At 39.7% G+C, this 26,706-nt stretch overlaps 1 long non-coding RNA gene across 1 annotated transcript in view; it reads left to right on the top strand.

Annotated features, from left to right (window-relative positions):
- LOC129658927 (uncharacterized) overlaps window positions 1–26,458 on the top strand; it is a 132,650-nt gene extending 106,192 nt beyond the window's left edge. Inside the window, exon 2 of the long non-coding RNA XR_008717589.1 lies at window positions 25,195–26,458. This is a non-coding gene — a long non-coding RNA (uncharacterized LOC129658927). The remainder of the gene's footprint in view (window positions 1–25,194) is intronic.
- Window positions 26,459–26,706: the final 248 nt, after the last annotated feature.

The raw sequence follows: 26,706 nt of genomic DNA, 5'->3' as shown, positions 1-26,706 counted from the left end.
GGGTTATTTAATGGCTTCTCTCTTCTCTGTGATGTCAGAGGCAAGGTCATCTGCTGCCGGTAAGGAAGATGAAAGTAAAAGCAGAGGTCTGAGGAGAGAAGAGAGTTGAATGTAGTCCTTTGGGGCCACATGCCAACACTCCCATTTTGCCTTTTCCCAGATGGCTGCTTGTTCTACTGGGGCCAGCTCAGCACTCAGATAGCTGTCTATAAGCATCACTTTTACAGAAGGATTTGAAAGGTACATGTTGATATGGTCTGCTGCTGCTGCTGCCGCTAAGTCGCTTCAGTCGTGTCCGACTCTGTGCGACCCCATAGACGGCAGCCCACCAGGGTCCCCCGTCCCTGGGATTCTCCAGGCAAGAACACTGAAGTGGGTTGCCATTTCCTTCTCCAATGCAGGAAAGTGAAAAGGGAAAGTGAAGTCACTCAGTCGTGTCCGACTCTTCGCGACCCCATGGACTGTAGCCCACCAGGCTCCTCTGTCCATGGGATTTTCTAGTGTTATTCAGTTTTTAAAAGAAACTCCTAGTGTACTGTTCCTTCACTGCTCAGAATACCTTCAGTGACACTTCAGGATTATAAAGCCTTGAGTTTTATGCTGCTGAAATCAGTTGTCCATTCAGAGTGCCATAGAACACAGCTGCCCTGAGAGAGTGGCCTTTCAGTTTAGACCAAGTGAGAGAGAGTCCCTGAAGAAAACCCATTGAAGGCAATTGGGTCAACCCATGTTTGCTGACTGTAGTGGTTGGATTTCCATTTGAAATTAAAGCCTATGGGGAAACCTATAAAGGACTTCCCTTTAATGTAAGTTTTACCCAAAGTTGGCACTGGTGGTACAGAAATACCCTTATGGTTTGGTTCTTTCAGGATCTTACCAAGCTGAAGCATTTTCCAGTGAAACCTCTGATAGTTATGTCTAACAGCTTCTCCTAACTAGTCATGATGTGACTTGATTTGAAGCCAAATATTGTAAGTAGGATTAATGCCCCCATCTGTTTTTCCATCCCCAGTGCATATTTAACCAAATTATCTTTTCCCTCTTGATTTCATTTACTCATTAGGTGCATTGTAATGAAGATTCCACAGTGACTAATTCTTGGGGCTCTCAGGAGGTTGAGATACATCAAGGCTGGCATGAGGAGCGTGGGACAGGTTTCTCTCCTCTGTCAAGCTGTCACTGGAGTGATGCAGGATCACAATCTGTCATTTAAACCTCAGGAGGAGCCCTGTTACTGTTGGAAGCTTGAGCACTGCAAAGGTGGTCATCGGGAGAATAGCATGGGTTCTTTGGTCTTCATAGCAGGTCTACAGAGAGATAACAGGACTTCATTTACTGAAGGTGAACTCATGGTAGATTAGTCTGGGGTGGTGAACAAAACCATCTTTTCCTACATTTTTTTCCTTCCACCACTCTTTTCCAACTTAGAGGTAAGAAGGTAACACAAATAATTTTATGTTATTTTTCCTCCTCTGCTATAATTTTCTGTGCTGTCCTTCTCTGTGGACTTCCCAAAGTTACCTTGTGTCTGTCTGGTTTCTGAAAAAAGCTCCAGTGTTTCCTTCCCTTCTTATCTTTGGGGCCTGATATTTTCTTATTCATCCTAGGCTCCCGTCACTCTTTTCTTCACTCATTCTTTTGCCACTCCTTTTATTGCTCACCCAGATCTTGAAACAAACAAATTTCTTTATACCAAGTATTTTTTTTTTTTATCAAGATCATAGTTCTTCTACAGGAAAAAAAAAAAAAGCATCTTAGAGCCCTAGCATATGAATTAGCTTAATATGTTAAAATATTGATTTGCCTTTTTAAAGAAAACCGCATTAAAAGGAACTCACAGAAATGAATGTGGGTAGAATTTCATGTTTTTGGTCCTTGAGTTGTTTCATGGGATCTCTCAGGAGTGAATGCTGTACCCTCATTGAAGGTTAAATTTGGCTACATCCAGCGACTTGGTTCCTCTTTTCTGACACACTTGCTGAGCAAACTACGTGAGTCTTTGATCGTGTTGTGTCCTCTCTCTCAGGTGCAAGGCTCTGACCTTGTCTAGAGGAGTGCTCCCACAAGAGGTAGAAAGAGTGCTGGTCTGGGAGCCTGACTGGGAGGCTGATGGATGTCACCTGGTAGCCACAGGGCATCCATCAGCCTCATCTTCCTTCTCATTTTAAAGCAGATGTTCAGTTCAGTTCAGTTGCTCAGTCGTGTCCAAGTCTTTGCGACCCCATGAATCGCAGCACACCAGGCCTCCCTGTCCATCACCAACTCCCGGAGTTCACCCAGACTCACGTCCATCGAGTCAGTGATGCCATCCAGCCATCTCATCCTCTGTTGTCCCCTTCTCCTTCTGCCCCCAATCCCTCCCAGCATCAGAGTCTTTTACAATGAGTTAACTCTTCGCATGAGGTGGCCAAAGTACTGGAGTTTCAGCTTCAGCATCATTCCCTCCAAAGAAATCCTAGGGCTGATCTCCTTCAGAATGCACTGGTTGGATCTCCTTGCAGTCCAAGGGACTCTCAAGAGTCTTCTCCAACACCGCAGTTCAAAAGCATCAATTCTTCGGTGCTCAGCTTTCTTCACAGTCCAACTCTCACATCCATACATGACCACAGGAAAAACCATAGCCTTGACTAGACAGACCTTTGTTGACAAAGTAATGTCTCTGCTTTTCAATATGCTTTCTAGGTTGGTCATAACTTTCCTTCCAAGGAGTAAGAGTCTTAATTTCAAGCAGATGTTACCTACTGCCTTTTCCTCAGGTAGTGGTGGTACTCCCATGGTACTTTGTACTCATATCTTTCACAGTGTTTAGTAAAATCTGTTGTAATTTTTTTTTAAATGTGGTAGTTTTAAGATAAGACTAGAAGTTCAAGAATTGTTGTTTTCATCTTTTTATATATCTTTTTCTCCTCAGTGTCTCGTATCGTGCAACATGTTGTAGAGATGCAAAACATTCTTATAACTACATTCAACTCAAGATCATCTATTGAGCTCTTTATGTAAAGCCTCTCTATAGGTGAAAAATGCCAAAATGAATAAGAACTTAAAGTCTACTTTCAGAGACAGGAAAACAACTATCAGACTAGTTTTGTACAATAAGAGTTACAAAAGTGAGATCATGGGCATGCTGAAGAATCATTGGAGGAAAAAATGAAACTTCAATGGGAGAAACGGGAAAGGTTCTTCAAGGAGATGACATTTCAAATAGTCTTGAGAGGTGGGAAGGATTTGGGCAGGTGGAGGGTCACAGATGGAGCTTCCCTGGTGGCTCAGTTGGCAAAGAATCTGTGTGCAATGCAGGAGATCCTGATTCGATCCCTGGGTTGGGAAGATCCCCTGGAGAAGAGAATGGCAACCCACTCCAGTATTCTTGCCTGGAGAATCCCATGGACAGAGGAGCCTGGCAGGCTACAGTCCATGGGGTCACAAAGAGTCAACATAACTTAGTGACTAAACAACCACCACCACCACCAATGTCAAGGTAGGGTTGTGACCTGCACAAGCCAAAATCAGAGGAGGGGGAGCTTCCCTGCCCAGTATGATGCAGAGGAAAGGATTAAAGGGAGTTGGGCTGATTTGTAACAAATAGTACTCTTAGCAGGAAGCATGAAGGTTTGCCATTCATAATTAATGAATAAGTATCAGAAGTCACTCTTTGATCAAATTTCAGAGTTCAAGCAAAGATCTAATAAATTATTCATCATTTCTAAATATTATCTTCATCTGTAAACTCCTCCTAGATTTTATAAACACATAATAGGACAATAACCACTAGCTTTTAAGAATTTTCATAAGAAAAATTGGGAGGATATGTTTGGTTACTATAAGGGAAAAAATGTGTAATTTGGTTGTTACAATTTGAATAATTATTTTAAAAATGACAACAAAGAGTGCCACATGGACATGAAATATCAAACTGTATCTTGGAACAGAATTCAACATCCCTGGATCTTTTCCATCCATGATGCAATTCTGGTTCTTAGTAGTAAGAGGAGCTTCTGCTGTCTTCTCTCCTGGGCCTCAGGCCAGCACAGGTTCTAAGCTAGGGCTCTGGGAGCCATGCAGACAAGTCTCTCTGAGAACTTCATGAAGCTATCTGGATGTTCTCCATGCTCAGCTGTGCACAGGCTTGCATCATCTGGCCCATGGCCAGTTTGAAGACCATGGACGTGTCTCTAAGAACTTAGCCTTCCTCCCTCTCAGTCCTTCCAGTGAAACACCTAAAGAGCTTTCATCCTCAGGTTGCACAGCTAACCCTTCACTCTTTGATTAGGGAATCCCTTTGCCACAGACCGATAATAAAAATGTTTTATGTTGTTCATGCTACAGGGTCCGAGATGGTACAGTGTGGGAAAAGACTTGGAGTTTAGAGAGAGACTGTTAGGCAGCAGATCTCCAAAGTGGGGGTCCTCAAAAGGAGATTATAAATAGGATATGGATCACAAGCAGTGATAGAAGAAGAAGGGAAACTTTCTGATCCCGGTTAGAGTAACACAGCATGACTACCTTTCTTAACAGATGCAGCGGTGCCCTGCCAAGATGCCCTTTGGCTCCATCCTCCACCCTCTTGATTTGTTGCTGCTAATTACTCACTCCTGTGACTTTCAGAGGTTTGCCCATGGAGCCAGAACGGAGAGCTGGAGGAAGTGGAGGGCGCCTTCTCCTCCCTCCTGGGCATCCTGTAACTAACAGCCGAGCAGTGGAGGAGTACAGAAGTTCAGCTTCTTTGCCTCCAGATGGAGAAACTGTGAGATGTCATTTTTCTCAAGTCCTGCTCTGGATCAGGCCTGGCTTAGGACTCCTTCCCTGAACTACCCTCTTGCCTGGGTTGGACCCCTTTCCAATCCTGCTCCTTTTACCCCTCACTGGTCTCCTCGGATAGCACATCCTTAATGGATTACTTGTATCCAGATCCCTGGTTTGGGGAGAACCTGATTTAAGCTAGTATTACCACATAAATGAGGAAGAATCTGCCCCCACCTTTGTTTGCAAGAAAGAAAAGAAGAGATAATTCATCCATTAAGAAGGCGTGCTGTTATGAGTGTCAGAACACTGTTTTTAAGTAGGATTTTGGAGAACATATATATCCAATCTCTCATCTTATTGATTAAGTACCACACTGGGTTTTTCCAGGTTACATGAACTTGAAAACAAAAGAGCTCAGGAGATAGATTTTCTCCTTAAGTAAGTAATATAAATGTAACATCTGTTGGTTCTTGACAGAATAACCTCTGTATACCTTGCCAATACATTTAAAACTGGTCTGTGTGACAATTACTGTTGCCTGCATAGTAACTGAAGTGTGGCCATGACTTTCAATGGCTTATAGAACAACCACATAGCTGACTGAATACCAGGCAACCCCAGCTCCCGGTCATAAACAGAGAAAAGCGAAAAATGATTCAGAAGGCCAAATTGTGGTTGAGCTTGAATTAATCTTAAAGGATCGTTTCTGGATTGATCACCTAGCTAATAGCAGATGGGAGTACGTACGAGGAATGTTTTCTATTTCAGGTCCTAGCAATAGTGTGCTCCTTTGCACACATTTCACCATCCCAGAAGCCTTTATCATCTTTTCTTAACACCTCCTCTTATGCATAGGATTAATATGTGATGTTGATTAGTATTTATTTGTTTAAGCTGTGTGTTTCTGGCAATTGTGGGTTTCTGTTGTTGATGCTTTTGTGTTCATTCTATCTTATTGACTAGAGACTGTTTTTCTTGTTTTTTTCCCCCCAAAACTCCCTGTAGAATTTACTCCAGAAGGATCTTATTCATACTTGTAAAATAGCTTATGACTGTGAAATCATGTTTGCTTCAAGGCTTATAATTTAAGTTCTTTCTTATTTACCCTAGTTTATTGCAATAGTCAAAGAAACCCTGCAGAGTGTGTGTGTATGTGTGTGTGTGTTACAAATATATTATGGAATTATGTGCAGCAATTCCAGGGTTTTTTGTGTGTAGCAATTGGTCTTTTTTGTACATTCTGAATTTCATCAACCAGGGAACTTGCTTTAAGATAGATGTGCTATAAAAACAAACATTGATTTGGAGCAAACGATAAATTATCTGAATCCTCCACCTCTTACCTCTAGGGATAGTTGGCTGAGAGCCAGCTATTTTTCCACTGCAAAAGCTGAAGGCCATCCATCAATTCCAATAGCACATTCAGGGAGGGCGGAAAATGACCACCAGGAATATCTTAGATTCTCTGTGTCCAACTCATAAGTTTTATATCACCTAGTAACCTCTGCTACTTCCTTTTCCGTGCTCTTCCATAATTATACAGTCCCTTTCATACACTTGTGATTGTCTAGTAATATTAGGGTCATCTCTGATCCTCTATTTTAATATCCTTAAAGTTTTGAGATACTTTTGTCCAAATGACACAAATTAAGTGTAGGGCCTTCTATGTCATCTGACAGGTCTGATACTTGAATGGATTTAAAGAAAAGCTGTGGACTCTTTTTCTTCATCTTACAGATAGCCCTGCCTGGTTTCTAATCTCTGGGGCAAGGATCCATGTTTAACAATGGAGGGATAAGTTAAGGAGATTTCTTAGAAGTACCCCTTTCTGTTTAGCATTTAAGAACATCTGACCTTGAAATTCTCTTTCTTCGTCTGTTTCCCAGGGCTTTTGAACAGTCTTGTTATTGCTCAAGTTGAGAACTTGCCAGAGTTTTTGCAATGGATGCAGTGGCTTCTCAGAATTAATGCTTTCTGATGTTACATTTTGTTTTTAGTCACTTCACAATATTGTGGGTTTGAACTTCCAGTATTTCAAAATCAACAATTCATTTATATTGAGCCACTGCCGTAAGGATGTTGCAGGAAATTGGCTCCTTGGACTAATATTCAAGCATGGACTCCTGGATAAATATGGCTGATGGACAAATGCATTTATCTTCACTACCTTCTAAACCCAGAAATGTCTAAAATGGAGAGGAGAAAGCAGCATATGAGAGACTTAGAGAGAATTTTGGAAGGTGGAGATTATATAGAGAAACTCTTCCACCTGGAGAAGTTGGACCAGGTAGACAATGATTGTGATCTGACAGGTGGGCGCACATCCAAAAAACAGATAATTGAGTGAAGGGCTGCATATCCAACGAGGAACACCTTAGCTCTTCTCTCATGCTTTGTGTCAATATCTCTAGAAGTCAGACTAATACTTCTTAAACAGAGTAAGTGAGAAAGAAATCAATGCAAGAGAAAGATATTCAGAGACTTATTTGTGGGTGACTCAGAAAATGGTTAATGTCTTACAGGTGAGAAAAAACTTTCCAGTCACAACCTTTAAATACAAATGGAGCCACCAAGAATTTGAGACATTTTAGAAAAACATTTGTCATGAAAAACACAGGACAAAGGGGGAAGGGCAAGGGAGAGAGAAATTCACAAGAAGCAGAAAAGTTCAAGGAGCATAATAAAACATAGGGAAAGTAAAACCCTAATATTGCCAAAGAGATAAAAAGAGATTTCAGTTATGAACGAGGAGCAGGAAGATGAAAAGTGGAACATTCAGAGAAGAAGAACATGTCCTGGAAATTAAAACTGATGGAAAGTAAAATTGAGGAAATCTCTAAGAAAATAGAAATAACACCACCAACAAAGTGATAAAGCGTAGTAAAACTTATAGTCTTGGATTGTGTGGAAATCAGGTAATTTGAGAGTGATTATTTTCATCTTTTTCCAGAAATTTTCATTTTTTTTCAGAAATTATTTCTCTTCTTTAGTTTTTCTCACCTTATCCAACTTCCCTGAGCTTTCATTACAACACAGAAGAGTGGTGGTAATAACAGGCATCCTTGCTTAGCTCCTGACTGAAATAATAAATTCTCCTTATCTGGCTAAAGATAACCCTGTTTGTTCCTATTTATTATTTTTAATCATAAATGAGTGTTGAATTTTATGAAATGGATATTTATGCATCTCCATTCAGAAGATTACACAGATTTTCTCTTTTGAATTATTAAAACAGTATTGTTTTGTCCTGAGACTAAATTAGGGGATTGAGAGTCAGGGTGAAATAAATTATAATATACATATATTACTCTAAATGATTCTGTTTAATCTAAAAAAATAAGTACAATATTAATGATGCTGCAGTCACTACAGTTTTAATTATTACTTGTCCTGAGCGTTACTTTGCTGTTCAGTTGCTAAGTCAGGTCCGACTCTTTGTGACCCTATAGGCTGCAGCATAGGGGACTTAGCTAATTTGATAAGTGCTGCACTCAATATGCCAGCAAATTTGGAAAACTCAGTAGTGGCCACAGGACTGGAAAAGGTCAGTTTTCATTCCAATCCCAAAGAAAGGCAATACCAAAGAATATTCAAATTACTGTACAATTGCACTCATTTCACATGCCAGCAAAATCCTTTTTAATGCTCAAAATCCTTCAAATTAGACTTCAATAGTACATGAACCAAGAACTGCCAGATGTACAAGCTGGATTTTAAAAAGGCAGAGGAACCAGAGATCAAATTATCAACATTGTGGGATCATGGAGAAAGCAAGGGAATTCCAGAAAAAACATCTGCTTCATTGACTATGCTAATGCCTTTGACTGTGTGGATCACAACAAACTGGAAAATTCTTTAAGAGATGGAAATACCCAATCACCTGATCTGCCTCTTAAGAAACCTGTTTGCAGGTCAAGAAGCGACAGTTAGAACCAGACGTGGAACAACAATCTTGTTCAAATTTGGGAAAGGAGTACGTCAAGGCTGTGTATATTGTCACCCTGCTTATTTAACTTACATGCAGAGTACATCAGGTGAAATGCCAGCCTGGATGAATCACAAGCTGGAATCAAGATTGCTAGGAGAAATATCAACAACCTCAGATATGAAGCAGAGTTAAGACAAACTGTAGAGCCTCTTGATGAAAGTGAAAGAGGAGAGTGAAAAAACTGGCTTGAAACTCAACATTCAGAAGATTAAGCTCACAGCATCCAGTCCTAACACTTAATAGCAAATAGAAAGGGGGAAACTGGAAGCAGAGACAGATTTTATTTTCTTGGGCTCCAAAATCACTTCACATGGTGACTGCAGCCATGAAATTAAAAGACACTTGCTTCTTGGAAGAAAAGCTATGACCAACCTAGACAACATTTTAAAAAACAGAGACATCACTTTGCCGACAAAGGTTTGTGTAGTCTAAGGTATGGTTTTTCCAGTAGTCACATGTGAAAGTAAAAGTTGGACCATAAAGAAGGCTGAGCAGTGAAGGATTGATGCTTTTGAATTATGGTACTGGAGAAGTTTCTTGAGAGTCTGTTGGATAGCAAGGATATCAAACCAGTTAATCCTAAAATAAATCAACCCTGAATATTCCTTGGAAGGACTAATGCTGAAGCTGAAATTCCAATCCTTTGGCCACCTGATGCAAAGAGCTGACTCACTGGAAAAGACCCTGATGCTGGGAAAGACTAAGGGCAGGAGAAGAAGGGGAAGACAGAGGATGAGATGGTTGGATGGCGTCACCGACACAATGGACATGGGTTTGAGCAAACTCTGTGAGATAGTGAAGGACACGGAAGCCTGGCGTGCTGCAGTCCATGGGTCGCAAAGAGTCAGGTAAGACTTAACAACTGAAGAAGAACGACAATATGAAAATAAAAAAATAACCCCCTTGAACAATTAGTTAATCTAGTTAATTAGTTTAAGTCAATGTGGTTATATTTTGGCCATATCCAAAGCACATTAAGACAAAATTACAAAAGCTATCATATGGTAATTTATGAACTTTAATTTGGTAACAACAACAACAACAAATTTGTCTTGTATTCTGCTTGCAGATAAAGTAACTTACTGATTGCATAAGTATTTCTACCTGTGTGAACAAGCTCCCCTACTGTGAACTGGGAAAAACAGATCTTTAAATATTGTAGAGCAGAAAAAGTTTATGCTCTGAGCAACCTAGAGCAGAAAAAGAAGAAACAAATTGGAATGTAAGTGCTATATTTGTAACAAAAGTTCTGCTTTAAGACCCCTGAAAAGAAATGTCTGAGTGGTGAGAACACAGGATTCTGGAGCCAGATGGCCTGAATTTGAATCCCAGCTCTATCTCTACTGGTTGTGCGACCTTAGAAATGTACTTGAGCTGTCTCAGTTTCCTCCTCTTTATTTATTTTTATGCTTCAGGTAGTTTTATTTATTTTATTTTTTTTAATTTAATTTTATTTAACTTTACAATATTGTATTGGTTTTGCCATATATCAAAATGAATCCGCCACAGGTATTCATGTGTTCCCCATCCTGAACTCTCCTCCCTCCTCCCTCCCCATTCCATCCCTCTGGGTCGTCCCAGTGCACCAGCCCCAAGCATCCAGTATTGTGCATCGAACCTGGACTGGCGACTCTTTTCATATATGATAGTATACGTATTTCAATGCCATTCTCCCAAATCATCCCGCCCTCTCCCTCTCCCACAGAGTCCAAAAGGCTGTTCTATACATCAGTGTCTCTTTTGCTGTCTCGTATACAGGGTTATCATTACCATCTTTCTAAATTCCGTATATATGCGTTAGTATACTGTATTGGTGTTTTTCTTTCTGGCTTACTTCACTCTGTATAATAGGCTCCAGTTTCATCCACCTCATTAGAACTGATTCAAATGTATTCTTTTTAATGGCTGAGTAATACTCCATTGTGTACATGTACCCACAGCTTTCTTATCCATTCATCTGTTGATGGACATCTAGGTTGCTTCCATGTCCTGGCTATTATAAACAGTGCTGCGATGAACATTGGGGTACACGTGTCTCTTTCAATTCTGGTTTCTTCAGTGTGTATGCCTGGCAATGGGATTACTGGATCATAAGGCAGTTCTATTTCCAGTTTTTTAAGGAATCTCCACACTGTTCTCCATAGTGGCTGTACTAGTTTGCATTCCCACCAACAGTGTAAGAGGGTTCCCTTTTCTCCACATCCTCTCCAGCATTTATTGCTTGTAGACTTTTGGATCGCAGCCATTCTGAATAGTGTGAAATGGTACCTCATAGTGGTTTTGATTTGTATTTCTCTGATACAGAGTGATGTGGAGCATCTTTTCATGTGTTTGTTAGCCATCTGTATGTCTTCTTTGGAGAAATGTCTATTTAGTTCTTTGGCCCATTTTTTGATTGGGTCATTTATTTTTCTGGAATTGAGCTGTAGGAGTTGCTTGTATATTTTTGAGATTAGTTGTTTGTCAGTTGCTTCATTTGCTATTATTTTCTCCCATTCTGAAGGCTGTCTTTTCACCTTGCTAATAGTTTCCTTTGTTGTGCATAAGCTTTTAAGTTTAATTAGGTCCCATTTGTTTATTTTTGCTTTTATTTCCAATATTCTGGGAGGTCGGTCATAGAGGATCCTGCTGTGATGTATGTCGGAAAGTGTTTTGCCTATGTTCTCCTCTAGGAGTTTTATAGTTTCTGATCTTATACCCACCTCCTAGGAATGCTGTAAGGATTGAATGAATGAATAGATGCTAAACCCATTGAATAATGCCTGATTCCTTGGGTGTCTACAAATGTCAGCTATTACTGACTTGTTATTCTTAAACTCAAATGCATCTCTTTCCAACTACTACCATTTACAGTTTTCTTTATTCAGCCTTAGGAATTAGTACATGGGAGCACATGTGTGTGTGTGTGTGTGTAACAAGCTCCATGTTAGGCAAAATGACCCAGAGAGTCATGTTAGCAGAGTCTGATTCTGACAGTCCCCTATGCAGTAAAACCTGCAGAAATTGGATTATGATGGTATTGAGTAGTAGCCTCTGTTTCCTTATGACAGAAAGTTTCCCACTAGGAGTTGGCAATCTTCCTAGTGTGTTTTGGAACAGAGCTCTATGCCAGAACCTCCTCACTGTAAATTTACCTTCTATCTCAAGCTATTCAGTTCAAGGATAGCTGAGCTATCCTTTTATGAGATGTAGTCAGGATTTTAGAAAGAAACTCAGGTTGGGATGTGCAGAGTTTCTTAGCCTTTTTTGGAAACAGACCCTTATCAAGCCATGTGTCTGTGAAAACAGTGTTCTATTAAAAGCCTATTAAAAAAGGCTTTTAATATATAGATAAAGGGCTTTTATCTATAAAAGCCTGAGCCTATTAAAACAGTACCACTATCCCTTCTTGAGGATTGGATAATCTTCTGGTTCCCCTTTCCTACATGATATCATAACTGTTCCCCTCCTTGATGAACTCTGATTTCAAAATTTAGAAATAATGGAAATAGAACACTTGGTGATTTGGATAGAGAAAATTTGCACAATGAGAATGTTTTGAAATGAATGTCCCATTCTTCTCCTAAAAAGAGGAAGTAATCTCCTGCCAGAACGATTGGGAGTTAAGAACTTCCACCGTGCCTTTTCTCCATGACCTTGGGGCAGGGCTAACTCTGAAAGGAACTGAGCTGTTTGGGCACAACTCCTCTACCTCTCTCCCACTAGAGAGTCCAGCAGCCTGCTGTGGCTATGACCTCCACCCTGCTCTCCAGCATAGCTGCTCTCTGGAGCCTGCAGAGGGTAAACATGTTCTCACTGACTTGGACATGATGCTAATGTGTTGGTTGTCTGAGAGCATCTGCATTTTGGAGAGAGAATCAGTCCCTGGTAGTGGGATTTTGCAAACAGGAAATAATCAGGGTTCTTTGCAAACAAGCCTTCCTAGGCGTCCTCGGCTCACTGAAAGCACAAGGTGAAGGGCACCTGCTGACTGGGCCCGGAGGGCTTTATGGTTTAGGAGGAACTTCAGATGCATTTGATTTTTTAACCCTTCATTTAATCTCTGTAACAATTCTGTGAGGTAAGCATTCATATCCTCACTTTATGGATGAGGAAGCTGAGGTTCAGAAAATTTAAGTGGTTTGATCCAAGTTTCAAAGCCAAAGCTTCCCTGGGACTTCACAGAGTCCTTTTATGTCCTAATCAGGTGTCCTTACGATTCCTTTGGGCTTGTGGAAAAAGTAGACGCCCTGGGTATGTTATGCTGCCTTTAAGGACAAATACAAATGAAAAATAAGAGGCTTAATTCTCCCTGTTGAAAATGAGGGTGGAGAGTTGCCGCTCCTTTTTCTCAGAGCATTTTTTTAAAAACATTTTTCTTAAATTTCCTTTTTTTTGGATGTGATCCATTTTTAAAGTCATTGAATTTGTTGCGGCATTGCTTCTGTTGTTTAGTTCTGGGTTTGGGGCCACAAGGCACGTGGGATCTTAGCTCTCTGATCAGGGATCAAACCCACACCCCTGCACTGAAAAGTGAAGTCTTAGCCACTGGACCACCAGGGAGTCCCAACCATTTACTTTAGAAATGCACTAGAAAACTCGTGATTTGTTCATATATTCTCCTTTCTCTGAAATGCATACAAATTCTTTTGAAGACTAAATAGATCTCTCATTAGCTATATGAACTGTCTCTCTTAAGGACCTGGAGGTCCTTTCTTTGAAATGAAAACATCAAGGGATGTAGCACCCCTATATCTCCATTTCTAGAGACTGTAGGAACCTAACATTAGTGGGCCCCTTGCTCCAAGCTGCAAAACTATGTCATACATATGTGAGTTATAAAACCAATACATTAATGCAGTCAGTCACCTCAATTATCAGGTAAAATTAGGATAAACTGTGTGTGATCAATGGTACTCTGAAATCCTCTTACTCGAGGACTAGTTAATTATTGTTTACCTAGAGAACATGTAAGTGATGGGCTGTATCTGCTTGGCTATAAAAAGAGTGAGATTCCTTTCTGTTCTTGCAATCTCTTAGTGTATTGCCTGCGAAGAACATCACATTCTGTATAATGCTTCTCTGATAATAATGTTTTCTTTCTCCACTACCTTTGTGGAGAGATTTTCTGGGTTGGGAAAAGATTTTGTTTATATTTCCCCAGTATACCCATGTCAGATACTCACTGATTTCACCCTCCTTTGTAATAGAAAATGCGAAATTTCTCAGATTTATTTGTGTTGGAGTGTTAATATTGGATGAAATTTTGACAGCTCTTAAACTTAGAGTAGGGCTTCCCTTGTGTAGGGGAAGTAGGGCTCAGATGGTAAAGAATTTGCCTGCAGTGTGGGAGACCTGGGTTCCATCCCAGGGTTGGGAAGATCCTCTGGAGAAGGGAAAGGCTACCCACTCCAATATTCTCATAGCTCAGTTGGGAAAGAATCTGTCTGCAATGCAGGAGACCTGGGTTTGATCCCTGGGTTGGGAAGATCCCCTGGAGGAGGGCATGGCAACCCACTCCAGTATTCTGGCCTGGAGAATTCCATGGAGTCCATGGGGTCGCAAAGAGTTGGACACGACTGAGCGACTTTCACTTTCACTTCAAACTTAGGGTAAGTAATGTTTTTGCCACTCAATGGGAATTGTCATTCATTTGGTCCCTTTTTAAAAAATCTTCCTTATCAGATCTACTTATTATTTTTACACTTTTCTTATTATTCAGTTTTAAATTAGCTGTCCTCTCAGCCACACACAGAACTAGAAGTATGTAGTGGCTGATTGAACACGAATGCCAAATTCAATCAACTCTTCAATAGGCACCATGAACCAGAGAAGCACAGTCTAGGATGGGCTTCAGAAACCTAATAGTAAATTAATTAATTCATGTTCACGTTGGTATAGTCCTCAGTACTAATATTTTCAGCATGACTGGACATATGCATACCCACATAAGTCCAACCATGCTGAAAATACATAACTTCTGTGGTCAGTAGGTAACCTTCTATTGCTTCTTGTAGTAGCAATAAGACTGATTTTTACCTACCCAGAGCAACAGTTGTTTCCAACAAAAATTGTTTCAGTTCAAGTCGAAAGTCCAAGGTAGAAGCTAGTACAGATCAGTGGGGAAAAACTTTGTGATTGAGAGAGATGTGCCTTGTATGTATTGTTGGTAATGTGCATTTTGTAATTGAATTCCACCTGAAGTTTAATCAGTCTTCAGAGTAAGGAAATAGGTTAAATGGTATTTTCTTATGATAAATGATAAAGATTTTTTCCATCTCAGACTGATTTTCTACTTTGGCATTTTTCTCAGGAAAGACAAGATCCACTTAGAAGCTCGTTTATATACTTTTGGGCTTCCCTGGTAGCTCAGCCAGTAAAGAATGCGCCTGCAATGCAGGAGACCCTGGTTCAATTCCTGGGTCAGAAAGATCCGCTGGAGAATGGATAGGCTACCCACTCCAATATTCTTGGGCTTTCCTGGTGGCTCAGCTGGCAAAGAATCCACCTGCAAAGTGGGAGATCTGGGTTTGACCCCCTGGAGAAGGGAACAGCTGCCCACTCCAGTATTCTGACCTGAAGAATTCCATGCACTGTATAGTCCATAGGGTCACAAAAAGTTGGACATGACTGAGTGAACTTTCACTTATATACTTCTGCACACTTTCAATATATTGAAAAGTTCTACTCTTGTTTTTGTATAAACCTATTTTTTTTTATTAATGCTTAATTGAAACTTGAACAAAATGTTTCTCTTGGCCATGTTTCAAGGCCTGAAAATTTTGACTGCAAGGTTTCTGAATACACTTATTGATCAAATTACTATGCAAACTAAAACCATGTGTATGTGTGCATTTTAAGTAAAATATAATATGTGATTGACTGACATATCTTATGATCTAACTTTTCTCTCTTTGTTTATTGTTGCTGTATGTTCTGCAGTGACTGTAACTTTAAATTAGAGGTTACTTAAGTCTCCTTTTAAATGATTTTTTGAAAGTGTAATAAATACTCTACCATACCATCAAAATTATTAATATAATCTTTGCAAAGCCCATGGAGAATAATGAAATAACTATTTTAACCAGATCTGAATTTAAATTTTAGTTTTGCCATTTATCAGCTGTGAGACTTTAATACACCTGAATCTCAATTGACTCCTTAATAAAGGGAAAGAACAATAATACATAGTTCTTTAGATTTTTGTGAAAATAATATATATGAAGTGTGTATTGTGTCCGAACATGTGCTTGCACGCTAAGTTGCTTCAGTTGTGTCCAACTCTTTGTGACTCCATGGACTGCAGCCTGCCAGGTTCCTCTGTCCATGGGATTCTCTAGGCAAGAATACTGGAGTGGGTTGCCATGCCTTCCTCCAGGGGATCTTCCCAGCCCAGAGATTGAACCCAGGTCTCTTACGTCTCCAGCATTGGCACATGGGTTCTTTACTGCTAGTGCCACCACAGAGTGCCCTGTAGATAGTAACTGGTAACAATAAGTGGTTTCTGTTAATGTTGTTGTTGTTATACACATTGTTGGGATGTTAGCCATTCAGTTTCAGAATAACCAAATCTCTGTCAGTAACATGGGATTTGGTTAAGAAGGTCTAAAGATTTTAAATGCTTCTAAGAACTAACACACAGTGTTTCTCAAACTTTACTGTCTATGAATAATCTGGAGATTTTGCCTGATGCTTATTCTAAATTTAGCAGGTTTCCCAGAGCTAGTGATTCTGCATTTCTAGCAAGCTCCCAGTGATTATGAAAAGTGGCTGCCTTGTGGACTACAGCTGGAATAAAATGGTTCGGGTACCAGATAAGCTCTTAGGATAATTGTTATCACATAAAAAAGTTTCAAGTTAGTGCAGTTACCACAGAACCTATTTTTATTTAGTTATCTACTATTGAATATAGAATGTATTATTTTTCTGCCATTATTTATACAGAAAAAACCATAATTCCAGAAAATACATGCACCCCAATCTTCACTGAAGTGCTGTTTACAATAGCCAGGACATGGAAGCAACCTAAATGGCCATCAATAGGGAAATGGATGAAGATGTGGTATATATCTGGAGAAGGAAATGGCAACCCACTCCAGTATTCTTGCCTGGAGAATCCCAGGAACAGAGGAGCCTGGTGGGCTGCCGTCGATGGGGTTGCACAGAGTCGGAAACGACTGAAGCGACTTAGCAGCATATATATATATATATATATATATATATATATATATCTGATTCACTTTACTGTACAGCAGAAACTAACATAACATTGTAAAACAACTATACTCCAATAAAATTTTTTTTAATGAAAAAACATAATTTTTCTACTTGTCATCCACAAATTGCACAGTTACAGACAGATCAAAATATATCAAATCCAAATGTAATTGTTACTTGGCTGAAATTTTTTTGTCCTTTATTTATTTATACAGCTTTATTGAAATATAATTGACATAACATTATATAAGTTTAAGGTACATAATGTGTGGATTTACATTGTATACAATGTACCACATACACTTGTATATTGCAAAGTGATCACCCTTAGCATTAGCTTCAATCATATAATCACCCTTTTTTGTGGTGATGCTATTTAAGATTTTCTCTCTCACCAACGTTCAAACATATGATGCTGTATTAACTATAGTCATCCTGCTGTCCCTTAGATCTCAGAACTTCCTTGTCTTGCAAATTAAAGTTTGTTCCCTTTTACCAACCCCTCCCCATTTCCCTCACTCCCCAGCCCCAGGCAACTATTGTTTTACTCTCTGCTTCTCTGAATTTGGCTTTTTTAGATTCCACTTGTAAATGAGATCACAAAGTGTTTGTTTTTTTTCTGGCTTATTTCACTTAGCTTAGTCTTTTCAAGGTCCATCCATGTTTTGTCATAAGTGGCAAGATTTCTTTCTTTCTTTTTTTCAGGCTGAATTTCATTCCACTGTATATTTTTACCATATTTTCTTTATCCATTCTTCTTTTGATAAGACACTTAGGCTGTCTCCATATCTTGACTATTGTGAATAATGCTACAAATGAACATGGGGGTACAGATCTCTCTTTGAGACAGTGATTTCATTTCCTTTGGATGTATACCCAGGAGAGGAATTGCTGGATCCTGTGATAGTACCATTCTTACTTTTTTGAGGAACTTCCATAATGTTTTCCACAGTGACTATACAAATTTACATTCCCACCACCAGTTCACAAGGGTTCCCTTTTCTCCACATCCTCTCCAATACTTGTTATTTCTCATTTTTTTTTTTTTTTGATGATAGCCATTATAAGAGATCTGAGGTGATATCTCATTATATTTGATTTGCATATTCCTGGTGATTGGCGATGAGACCTTTTATGTACTTGTTGGCCATTTGTATATCTTCTTTGGAAAAATGTCTATTCAGTTCCTTTGCTCATTTCTAAATGTTTTTTAATCACTTTGTATTTGTAGGACACACTCCTAGGTCTCTACCCGATAGTAGTAGATGGTCAAGAACTGCATGTCGATATTTCCTGGAGGGTTCTGAGCAATGTTAGATGCGGTTGTTTTCTACTCTGGCTGAATGAGAATTACCTGGAGGCATTTTAAAACATAACAGCCTCTCATGCTTGGCCCCTCCCCAGATCAATTAAATGAGACTCTCTGCTGGTAGGTCTTGGTAGATTTTTAAGTCTCCCTGGTGATTCCAGTGAGCATCCAAGACTGAACCACTTAAATGAATGGAAACAAACATCCAGGCATTTTATCTGATCATCCCACCAGTGGGCTCCTCTAAGTCATTTGTATGATTTTCATCATCCGATTTTGTTGCAGTCTTTTACAGACTGGGACCTGGGGACCAGAGTTGACGAAAAGAAAGAGAAAAAGAGAGAGAGAGCAGTATCTCTTGAGTTATGTGGAAAACCAATAAAGCCCATGCACAGGGCTTGTACTGCTCCTAAAGGCACAGGGCGTCCTCTCAAGGAAGTCATGAAAGCCCGGGCAAGAAAGTGAGTGTGGCAGGCTTCCACACTCCGAAGAGAATGAAGACAGAAAGAAGGACATGGGGGACCCAAGTCTCTAGTGGAACAAGGGTATTTTATTAGCAGAAATGCATGCTTATATATCTTCAGTAAAAAGATTACTCAGCCATTACAAAGAATGAAATTCCACCAGTTGCAACAAAATGGATAGTCTAATACATACAAGGTCACTGAAGAGAGTCACTGAAGGGAGTCACTGAAAGGAATCCAAGCAGGTGCCCTTTCCCATGATCTCAGTCCTGAGAACTGCGTGCAGCTCTACTCGTTCCTGTATTCCAGGAACTGATAAGGAACAGAGAGTCCCGTGAGAAATGGCACTCACACACCAAAAATGCAACATATTGGATCCCTTAAAGCTGAACGTCCCCTGACACCATTTCCTGCCTGTGTTCAGCATAAATGTTAATCATGTTCTAAAGCCTCTGCTGCAAATGCTGAGTGTAAAATGCCACAGGGGGATTTTAACTTCTTAACTATCTTTTGCCATTCTGGATTTTTCTTGTCTCCCTTTCTCTTTGCTAAGTAGCTTTTAAGGAATATTTTAAATTATTTTATTTTCATTATGAAAATAATACATGCTTATCAGTCTTTTTTTTTAATCAAGCAATACCAAAAGGTAAAGAAATTCAAGTAAAAACCCTCCCTATCTAAACAGTGTTCACTCCTACTCCATCCCACCGAATCATGTCCCCTGTCAGTTTCTGTTTCTGAATTTTCTTCATGCACATGTCATCTTATATATTCTTATATAAACACACCACACACACAAACACACAAACTCAGTTATACTGTATTATAACATGTGGGCAATTTGCTTTTTAATCTGACAATGTATCTTGGAGCTATTCTAACTAGTATATTTTAAAGAATACATATCATTCCATCACAGATCCTTATTAAGACACATATAGAGTGTTCATACAGTTTATGTGGAGTGTGTTGAAATCAACACCACAGTGATCATCCTTGCACACATATCTACATAATTTTGGCAGTATATCTGTTAAAAGATTTTTTATGCATAACTATCCAACTTCTACCCTCACTGGTTTATTGATAGTGTTTCAACATTTATCCTCCTATAATACGTTAAAATGTCAGCTCCTGTTCTACCTTCCCCAGTGTCTCACAGCAAAAATAGTTAATTCTCTGACCAGGCTAGTTGCAACCCATTTCTTAGATCTATCCTGGGAGAAGGCAGAAGAAGAGTAGAGGGGAAAGAATATTTATTATGCTCTAGTTATTGGCAGATACAGTAGTTCAGTTCAGTTCACTCTAGTCGCTCAGTCATGTTAGACTCTTTGTGACCCCATGAATCTCAGCACACCAGGCCTTCCTGTCCATCACCAATTCCCAGAGTTTACCCAAACCCATGTCCATCGAGTCGGTGATGCCATCCAACCATCTCATCCTCTGTTGTCCCCTTCTCCTCCTCCCTCAATCTTTCCCAGCATCAGGGTCTTTTCAAATGAGTTAGCTCTTCACATCAGGTGGCCAAAGTATTGGAGTTTCAGCTTCAACATCAGTCCTTCCAATGAACACCCAGGACTGGTCTCCTTTAGGATGGACTGGTTGGATCTCCTTGCAGTCCAAGGGACTCTCAAGAGTCTTCTCCAACACCACAGTTCAAAAGCATCAATTCTTTGGTGCTCAGCTTTCTTCACAGTCCAACTCTCACATCCATACATGACCATTGGAAAAACCATAGCCTTGTCTAGACGGACCTTTGTTGGCAAAGTAATGTCTCGGCTTTTTAATGTGCTGTCTAGGTTGGTCATAACTTTCCTTCCAAGCAGTAAGCGTCTTTTAATTTCATGGCTGCAATCACCATCTGCAGTGATTTTGGAGCCCAGAAAAATAAAGTCTGACACTGTTTCCACTGTTTCCCCATCTATTTCCCATGAAGTGATGGGACTGGATGCCAGGATCTTTGTTTTCTGAATGTTGAGCTTTAAGCCAACTTTTTCACTCTCCTCTTTCACTTTCATCAAGAAGCTCCTTAGTTCTTCTTCACTTTCTGTCATAAGGGTGGTGTCATCTGCATATCTGAGGTTATTGATATTTCTCCTGGAAATCTTGTGCAATAGTCTGAGAAGCAATTATAAAATGTAGTTATTATTACTTACATCTTATATATAATCAACAAAAATTCACATCTAGGTTAATAGGGGTGGAATCGAGATTTTAAACCAGGTTTGTTTTGTTCCAAGTACTCAGTTTCAGAGACTCCTCTCTGCTCTGCACTTCTTTCCTATGCTAATGGTGCAGGCATTGGGTCCCACTCACTGTGAATGATTTTGTGAATTGCAGCCCCTCTTCTTCCCTGGTAATTCAGTTGGTTAAGAATCTGCCTGCAATGTGGGAGACCTGGGTTTGATTCCTGGATTGGGAAGATCCCCTGGAGAAGGGAATGGCAGCTACCCACTCCAGTATTCTTGCCTGGAGAATTCCATGGACAGAGGAGCCTGTCGGGCTACAGTCCATGGGGTTGCAGAGATGGACACGACTGAGCAACTCAGACACACAGAAACCCCTTACCCAAGAATGTCTCTCAGAGAAGGCAGTGACACCCTACTCCAATACTCTTGCCTGGAAAATCCCATGGATGAAGAAACCTGGTGGGCTGCAGTCCATGGGGTCGCTAAGAGTCAGACACGACTGAGTGACTTCACTTTCACTTTTCACTTTCATGCATTGGAGAAGGAAATGGCAACCCACTCCAGTGTTCTTGCCTGGAGAATCCCAGGGATGAGGGAGCCTGGTGGGCTGCCATCTATGAGGTCGCACAGAGTCGGACACGACTGACATGACTTAGCAGCAGCAGCAGCAGCCAAGAATGTCTCTATTCTGCTAACTAGCCAGTTTTTAACTCTTGCAACAGTATTTCACTTGGTATTCTAAGTGTTCTAAGACTAGGTATCAGCCTTCTACATCTCACATATATTCAGGCAAGAAGTTCTTAAGCTGTCATTTAGCTATGGAACACAATAGGGGTGGGGTGCTTGCGGTATTAACAGGACGTGATGTGATATTTGAGTTTCTGTTGAATGCAATTCTGTCTTCAGCTTAGGTTCCTATTGGCAGGTTACCTTACCCAATAATGGCTCACTCATACTATAAAACCTCATATTTGCAAAGAGGAAGTACATTTTGTTTGTCAAACTAAGTCATAGCACAGAGATAGGGAACCAAGATGGATGATCAAGCATGCAGAGAGTGTGTGTGATAATATAGGAACTGTACAAGGAGGCAGGCTTCTCAGAAAATGGTAAATCATTCACAACAGTTTGGTTATTAGTGTCCAATTTCAATTTCTCCTTCCTAGAGAGCTGGTAAAATTTAAGCCCATCAACAAATCAGTAAGCAATAAAGGAAAGGCTGTAAGAAAATGAAGCATAACTTGGTAGAGAAGGACAGGGTGAGGGTATTCCGGAAATAGCCTTTCTGGGGAACCTGAGCTCTGAATGATGAGAAAAAGTAAGTTCAAAATATAGTTTTGAATGAAGAGCTTTCCAGACAGAAGGAAGGTCATGTGCAGAAGTCTTGAGTCAGGAATGAGCTTGGTGGAGGGGACTGTAGAGGGGGTGGGCAGAAGAAGTTAAAATAGTAGGAGGGACTAGAGTGTGGAGGCTTGAGGCTATGTAAAGGTATCAGATTCAGTGCTGAGCATGATAAAATATTGGCGATGTTTAAGCAGAGGAATAAGAGGATCTAACACACGTTATAATAGGATCACTCTAGGTTCAGTGTGAATTATGGTCTAGAAATGGGGGAAGATCAGGAAGCCTGTGTATTACTGCGTATGAGTAATGATGATTCTTAGGTCAGGGTAGTAGTACTGGAGATAGAAAGAAAAGGACAGATCTGCGATGTGTTTTGAGCAGGGATGGATGTTGGAAGTATGCAGAAAATGGTATTGAGGATGGTCAGAAGCCCTAGCAGTCCTCATGGAAGAGATGATTACACATTTTGAAGAATAGATTATTTTACAAAGAAAATAGAAACAATTTTTTTCACCAACTCAAAGAGAGCTTAATTTAAATTATTAGACTATAAAACTATACCATAATTAATGGGATAAAATGTATGCCTGCCTTAATTGTAGCTATTTGTAATATTTTGGTATTGGAAAGCTATTAAAGGAGTGAATTCTTTAAGTTCATACTGTTTATGAGTCAGAAGATGCATTTTGTTATAGCAGCTGTAATTGTTTTCTGCAGTATATCTTATTGGAAATATTTTGTGGATAAATGAACCACAAGGGAAAGCCCAATTCTGAATACAAAGAGTACACAAAAACAAATGAAAGTAATATATAAATAGAAACAAGACAATTTTAATGAATATTTCATGAAACATTGAAATAATTCCCCTATTATGTTTATAATTTGAGTCCATTATATAAAAATTAATTGAAAAGGAATAGATTAAAAATGTTTAACTTAACAGAATCCTATATTTGATGGAATCATGAGAATTGTCTAGGGAAGGCTGCAATGAACTTCAGCAATTATTTAACCTCTCCAAGCCCCCTGATTCCTGAAATGTAATAATGTTCTACTCATGGTGTTAAATTAAATAAAATAATGTATAAAATAGACTTCATAGTCTGCTATATAAATGGAAGAATTACCTTTGTTGGTGTATAACTGACAAATAAAAGTGTATATATTTAAACTGTGTAATGTGATGATTTGATTTATGTTTCCTTTGTGAAATGACATCTACAGTCATGTTAGCTGAGATATCCACCACCTCATAGCCTTTGATGTATGTGTGTGGTGAAAACGCTTAAGATTTACTATAGTGGCAAATGTCAAGTGTACAATATGGTATTACTAACTATAGTAACCATGCTGTATCCCCCTGAACTTAGTCCTTATAATTGAAGACTTTTACCCTTTGATGCAAATTTGGAAAACTCAGCAGTGGCCACAGGATTGGAAAAGGTCAGTTTTCATTTCAATCCCAAAGAAAGGCAATGCCAAAGAATGCTCAAAGAATGTTCACACTACTGCACAATTGCATTTACCTCACATGCTAGCAAAGTAATACTCAAAATTCCCCAAGCCAGGCTTCAACAATACATGAACCATGAACTTCCAGATGTTCAAGCTCGTTTTAGAAAAGGCAGAAGAACCAGAGATCAAATTGCTAACATCCACTGGATCATTGAAGAAGCAAGAAAGTTCTAGAAAGACATGTACTTCTGCTTTATTAACTATGCCAAAGCCTTTGACTGTGTGGATCACAATAAACTGGAAAATTCTGAAAGAGATGGGAATACTAGACCACCTGACCAGCCTCTTAAGAAATCTGTATGCAGGTCAGGAAGCAACAGTTAGAACTGAACATGGAACAACAGACTGGTTCCAAATAGGAAAAGGAGTACGTCAAGGCTGTATATTGTCATCATGCTTATTTAACTTATATGCCAAGTACATTATGAGAAATGCTGGGCTGGATGAAGCACAAGCTGGAATCAAGGTTGCCGGGAGAAATATTAATAACCTCAGAAATGCAGATGATACCACCCTTATGGGAGAAAGTGAAGAAGAACAAAAGAGCCTCTTGATGAAAGTGAAAGTGGAGAGTGAAAAAGTTGGCTTAAAACTTAACATTCAGCAACTAAGATCATGGCATCTGGTCCCATCACTGCATGGCAAATAGATGGGGAAACAGTGGAAACAGTGACAGACTATTTTTGGGGGCTCCAAAATCACTGCAGATGGTGGCTGCAGCCATTAAATTTAAAAGATGCATGCTCCTTAGAAGAAAAGTTATGACCAACATAGACATCATATTGAAAAGCAGAGACATTACTTTACCAAGAAAGGTCTATCTAGTCAAAACTATGGTTTTTCCAGTAGTCATTTATGGATATCAGAGTTGGACTATAAAGAAAAGAAAACTGAGTGCTGAAGAATTGATGCTTTTGAACTGTGGTGTTGGAAAAGACTCTTGAGAGTCCCTTGGACTGCAAAGAGATCCAACCAGTCCATCCTAAAGGAAATCAGTCCTGAATATTCATTGGAAAGACTGATGCTGAAGCTCCAATACTTTGGCCACCTGATGCAAAGAGCTGACTCATTTGAAAAGACCCTGATGCTGGGAAAGATTGAAGGCAGGAGGAGAAGGGGATGAAAGAGGATGAGATGGTTGGATGGCATCACCACTTCAATGGAAGTGAGTATGAGCAAACTCCAGGAGTTGGTGATGGACAGGGAGGCCTGGTATGCTGTGGTCCATGGGGTCACAAAGAGTCGGATACGACTGAGTGACTAAACTGAACTGAACCCTTTGATGGACATCTCCTCATTTCCTCCACCCCTCCAACTCCTGGTAACTAGTATTCTAGTCACTGTTTCTATGAGTTTGACTTAAAAAAATTTTTTCTCTACATTTAAGTGAAATCATATATTTTCTGAAATCATATCTTTCTCTGTCTGACTTATTTCACTTAGCATAATGGGACATCCAACCAGTCCATTCTGAAGGAGATCGGCCCTGGGATTTCTTTGGAAGGAATGATGCTAAAGCTGAAGCTCCAGTACTGTGGCTACCTCATGAGAAGAGTTGACTCATTGGAAAAGACTCTGATGCTGGGAGGGATTGGGGGCAGGAGGAGAAGGGGACAACAGAGGATGAGATGGCTGGATGGCATCACTGACTCGATGGACGTGAGTCTGAGTGAACTCCGGGAGTTGGTGATGGACAGGGAGGCCTGGCGTGCTACAGTTCATGGGGTCGCAAAGAGTTGGACACAACTGAGCGGCTGATGTGATCTGATCTGATCTGAATGTTCTCTGTATTTATCCACGCTGTTGTAAGTGGCAGGATTACCTTCTTCATCGTGGCTGAGTAACTTAATGCATGGGGATACGTGTGTGTGTGACATCTTTATCTGTTTATCTATTGATGGACACTAAGGTTGTTTCCATGTCTTCGCTATTATGAATAATGCTTCAGCGAACATGGGAGTGTAGATATCTTTTGGAGATTTCATTTCTTTCATATGTATACCAAGAAGTGGGATTGCTAGACCATATGGCAGTTCTATTTTTAACTTCTGAGGAACCTCCATACTGTTTTCATAATGGCTGTACCAGTTTATATTCCCACTCACAGTGTTCGAGGATCCCCTTTTATACATCCTCTCCAACACTTGTTATTGCTTATCATTTTGATAAAAGTCATCCTAATAGGTAAGGATCCTAATAGGTAAAAAGTCTGCTTTTGTTCTTAGGAAGTATACACAGAAGCATTTAGGAGGAAAGGGGCATGATGGATACAACTTATTGTTCAACAGTTCATAAAAAATAATATACACACACATAGGAGAGTAACTGATAAAGCAGCTTTGTTTGCAACTTTTTTGTGAGTTTGAAAATAAATTATTACTAAAAAAGATGATTTTACTAGTGTTGGATTTTACAGAAAAATTAAAGTTTTAATATCTACATATATATGATTGTATACCTTGAGAATTCAGAGAATCATAGAAGTCAGCCAATCCAGTGGTTACTACACTTTGGGATTTCACAGACCAGTAAATTTTCAGGTAAAAGAAATAAAAATGAGAGACTGATAAAAGATTGGCAACTTTTCCTTTAGTTGTGTTAGAAGATAAAAAGTACCAAATAACTACTACCAGCTACTATTGAGTTCATAAAATAAAGGATATTTTAATAGCAAATCTTTATTAAAAAGGCATCTTATTGCATTGTTTATATTTTCTATTTTTTGTCAAGCTGTTGAATATTTGTCATGGTACTATTGGTAATTGCTGATGTCTATGCCCACTGGCGGGAGAAGGCAATGGCACCCCACTCCAGTACTCTTGCCTGGAAAATCCCATGGATGGAGGAGCCTGGTAGGCTGCAGTCCATGGGGTCGCTAAGAGTCGGACACGACTGAGCGACTTCACTTTCTCTTTTCACTTTCATGCATTGGAGAAGGAAATGACAACCCACTCC

This window comes from Bubalus kerabau, chromosome 8 (assembly GCF_029407905.1).
Source record: "Bubalus kerabau isolate K-KA32 ecotype Philippines breed swamp buffalo chromosome 8, PCC_UOA_SB_1v2, whole genome shotgun sequence".
NCBI lineage: Eukaryota > Metazoa > Chordata > Mammalia > Artiodactyla > Bovidae > Bubalus > Bubalus kerabau.
Note: the sequence above shows the minus strand (reverse complement) of the source record. Positions and strands in the feature narration are given on the sequence as shown.